Raw genomic sequence first — 5,000 nt, forward strand, 5'->3', positions numbered from 1 at the left:
TGATGAGTAAGGATGGAACTTTGGGGGATGAAGTACGTGAAAGGGTACAACAGGGAAGGAAGGTTGTTGGTACGCTGAAAGCAGTGATGAGAAATAGGGAGGTGAGTATGGAAGTTAAGAAGTCACTGCATGATAGTATTGTGATCCCTACCCTGACGTATGGAAGCGAGGCGTGGCCCTTGCAAGAGGGTAACAAGTCAAGAGTGAGAGCAGTGGAAATGAGTTACTTGAGAGGAGCATGTGGAGTGACGTGGAGGGACAGGTTAACGAATGAAGAAGTGAAGGAAAGTTGTGGGGTAGATGTGGATGTGGTTGAGAAGATTAGGAGAAATACACTGAGGTGGTTTGGACATGTGGAGAGAATGGAGAATGAAAGACTGACAAAGAGGGTGTATGTAGGTGAGGTGGAGGGAGGGAGAGGGAGGGGTAGACCGAGGATGAGGTGGAGGGATGGAGTTGAGAGGTATATGAGGGAGGGGGAGGTGAGTTGGGGGGAGGGTAGTCAAATGGTGGGTGACAGAGTGACTTGGAGGCGTTTTGTCTGTGGCCACCCTTTGCGGGATTAGGGCGTCGGGCTATAGATAGATAGATAGATTTTCCATGACACATTTTCTTCATTGTTGGATTTTTGGCAGAGATTCATGGCTTTCGGGCGGTTTTTAGGTGCATAGTTTATGTGTATCCGGACGGTGTTTAGTTCCATTTTCTGGCGGGTGGTAGTTAGTCTGCCAAAGCTATATAAGGCCTGGCCGAAGCTTCCACGAGCAGTTCGAGTGGAGCAGCAGCCAGAGCAACATGTCCTTCTCAGCCTGCCAGGCCCACCACAGGCACCCACACATCCTCCACACCCCCCACTACTCCTTCCCCACCCACCACCACCTCGGAGAAGGTCAAGTGGTACAGCTTCAGGGCACGTTATGGCTTCATCACGAGGATGGACAACCAGCAGGACATTTTGTCCACTGCACCGCCATCAAAAAGCCAAACCTCAGGAAGGTTGGAAAGTCCTTGGTGGAGGCGGAGAGAGTGGAGTGTACTATCAGAATAGGGAGTAAGGGGCCAGAAGCTGCCTCTGTCACCGGCCCTTCTGGCAGCCCCAGATCGACGCAAACACCCATGTCAATGTGCAGCTGATGAGGATAGTACCACTTAGGCCAGCAAAACTGCATGCAAATTACCTGCAGTTGCAATTGCACAAGAACACCAGGCAGCCCTTAACATAGCCTATTAATCCCCCTGCTGCTCCGCCACAACAAACTGCCCTCGATCTCCATCCTTGAAGAGGCAGTCGGTGCTGTTACCCCTACTCTGCTGCCTCCTCTGCCCTCTAAAGGACGAAGACCCCAGGGGCAAGAAGACCCCAGGAGCAAGAAATCCCCGGGGGCAAGATACGAGTAACTCGGGGAAATACAACCCGGAAAAAACACGTCACGGCAACTGTCAGGAAAAATTTTCTGAGAATCCCAGGCAAGTCCCGACAGCTGAGATAGGCTCTAGTTATGTCCACTAGGTAATAACTGGTCTGTCTAGGCACAGCTGAGATAGGATCTAGTTATGTCCACTAGGTAATAACTGGTCTGTCTAGGCACAGCTGAGAGAGGCTCTAGTTATGTCCACCAGGTAATAACTGGTCTGTTTAGGCACAGCTGAGATAGAATCTAGTTATGTCCACCAGGTAATAACTGGTCTGTCTAGGCACAGCTGAGATAGGATCTAGTTATGTCCACCAGGTAATAATTGGTCTGTCTAGGCACAGCTGAGATAGGATCTAGTTATGTCCACCAGGTAATAACTGGTCTGTCTAGGCACAGCTGAGATAGGATCTAGTTATGTCCACCTGGTAATAACTGGTCTGTCTAGGCACAGCTGAGATAGGATCTGGTTATGTCCACCAGGTAATAACTGGTCTGTCTAGGCACAGCTGAGATAGGATCTAGTTATGTCCACCAGGTAATTACTGGTCTGTCTAGGCACAGCTGAGATAGGATCTAGTTATGTCCACCAGGTAACAACTGGTCTGTCTAGGCACAGCTGAGATAGGCTCTAGTTATGTCCACCAGGTAATAACTGGTCTGTCTAGGCACAGCTGGGATAGGATCTAGTTATGTCCACCAGGTAATAACTGGTCTATCTACAGTAGGCACAGCTGTGATAGGATCTAGTTATGTCCACCGGTAATAACTGGTCTGCCTAGGCACAGCTGAGATAGGATCTAGTTATGTCCACCAGGTAATGACTGGTCTATCTAGGTACAGCTGTGATAGGATCTAGTTATCTCCACAGGTAATACCTGGTCTGCCTAGGCACAGCTGAGATAGGATCTAGTTATGTCCACCAGGTAATAACTGGTCTCTCTAGGTACAGCTGTGATAGGATCTAGTTATCTCCACAGGTAATAACTGGTCTTTCTAGGCACAGCTGTGATAGGATCTAGTTATGTCCACCAGGTAATAACTGGTCTGTCTAGGCACAGCTGAGATAGGATCTAGTTATGTCCACCAGGTAATAAATGGTCTGCCTAGGCACAGCTGTGATAGGATCTAGTTATGTCCACCAGGTAATAACTGGTCTGTCTAGGCACAGCTGGGATAGGATCTAGTTATGTCCACCAGGTAATAACTGGTCTGTCTAGGCACAGCTGGGATAGGATCTAGTTATGTCCACCAGGTAATAACTGGTCTGTCTAGGCACAGCTGGGATAGGATCTAGATATGTCCACCAGGTAATAACTGGTCTGTCTAGGCACAGCTGGAATAGGATCTAGTTATGTCCACCAGGTAATAACTGGTCTGTCTAGGCACAGCTGGGATAGGATCTAGTTATGTCCACCAGGTAATAACTGGTCTGTCTAGGCACAGCTGAGATAGGATCTAGTTATGTCCACCAGGTAATAACTGGTCTGTCTAGGCACAGCTGGGATAGGATCTAGTTATGTCCACCAGGTAATAACTGGTCTGTCTAGGCACAGCTGGGATAGGATCTAGTTATGTCCACCAGGTAATAACTGGTCTGTCTAGGCACAGCTGAGATAGGATCTAGTTATGTCCACCAGGTAATAACTGGTCTGTCTAGGCACAGCTGAGATAGGATCTAGTTATGTCCACCAGGTAATAACTGGTCTGTCTAGGCACAGCTGAGATAGGATCTAGTTATGTCCACCAGGTAATAACTGGTCTGTCTAGGCACAGCTGAGATAGGATCTAGTTATGTCCACCAGGTAATAACTGGTCTGTCTAGGCACAGCTGAGATAGGATCTAGTTATGTCCACCAGGTAATAACTGGTCTGTCTAGGCACAGCTGAGATAGGATCTAGTTATGTCCACCAGGTAATAACTGGTCTGTCTAGGCACAGCTGAGATAGGATCTAGTTATGTCCACCAGGTAATAACTGGTCGGTCTAGGCACAGCTGAGATAGGATCTAGTTATGTCCACCAGGTAATAACTGGTCTGTCTAGGCACAGCTGGGATAGGATCTAGTTATGTCCACCAGGTAATAACTGGTCTGTCTAGGCACAGCTGGGATAGGATCTAGATATGTCCACCAGGTAATAACTGGTCTGTCTAGGCACAGCTGGGATAGGATCTAGTTATGTCCACCAGGTAATAACTGGTCTGTCTAGGCACAGCTGAGATAGGATCTAGTTATGTCCACCAGGTAATAACTGGTCTGTCTAGGCACAGCTGAGATAGGATCTAGTTATGTCCACCAGGTAATAACTGGTCTGTCTAGGCACAGCTGGGATAGGATCTAGTTATGTCCACCAGGTAATAACTGGTCTGTCTAGGCACAGCTGAGATAGGATCTAGTTATGTCCACCAGGTAATAACTGGTCTGTCTAGGCACAGCTGAGATAGGATCTAGTTATGTCCACCAGGTAATAACTGGTCTGTCTAGGCACAGCTGGGATAGGATCTAGTTATGTCCACCAGGTAATAACTGGTCTGTCTAGGCACAGCTGAGATAGGATCTAGTTATGTCCACCAGGTAATAACTGGTCTGTCTAGGCACAGCTGAGATAGGATCTAGTTATGTCCACCAGGTAATAACTGGTCTGTCTAGGCACAGCTGGGATAGGATCTAGATATGTCCACCAGGTAATAACTGGTCTGTCTAGGCACAGCTGAGATTGGATCTAGTTATGTCCACCAGGTAATAACTGGTCTGTCTAGGCACAGCTGAGATAGGATCTAGTTATGTCCACCAGGTAATAACTGGTCTGTCTAGGCACAGCTGAGATAGGATCTAGATATGTCCACCAGGTAATAACTGGTCTGTCTAGGCACAGCTGAGATAGGATCTAGTTATGTCCACCAGGTAATAACTGGTCTGTCTAGGCACAGCTGGGATAGGATCTAGATATGTCCACCAGGTAATAACTGGTTTGTCTAAAAACAGTTGAGGTAGCACCTAGTAATATATTTTTATTTATCAGTTATGATCGCATCTCGTGTTGAAGGTGACGCATACTTCAGTATATTTGGGTAATGTTTACATCTTTTATTTTACTAACGACGACTCTCTCTCTCTCTCTCTCTCTCTCTCTCTCTCTCTCTCTCTCTCTCTCTCTCTCTCATTGCAAACTTGTGCTTTTTTGCAGGTGACATGATCTTTACCACTAACATCGACTCATCTTCCATTGCATGGGATGGCAAATTCTTTTCTGCAGTTGCAAAGTCCCTGTATTAAGAGGTGGCATCGTCTTCTAGCGGCAGATGGCATCCACTTCTGTTCACAGGTGTCGTCGAGTTATTTCTACAAGTGACATCGACTTCTCCCTGTTGGTGACTCTGACAACTCTCCGCAGCAACAACTTCTCTCTATAGTTGACATCGGGTTCTTTCAACAAGGGACGTCAACTACACCCTCAGGATGACGTAGTGTTCACTTTTCATATATCGTTGTGTCTATCTGCAAGTGACATCGACTTCTACCTATACATGACGTCTCCTTCTCTCGAGGCGGGAAGTCATCTCTCACTCTTCACTTCGACTTCTTTC

The sequence above is a fragment of the Coenobita brevimanus genome, chromosome 109 (assembly GCF_032717465.1).
Source record: "Coenobita brevimanus isolate Jiangsu-jjx chromosome 109, ASM3271746v2, whole genome shotgun sequence".
In the NCBI taxonomy this organism is placed as follows: Eukaryota; Metazoa; Arthropoda; class Malacostraca; order Decapoda; family Coenobitidae; genus Coenobita; species Coenobita brevimanus.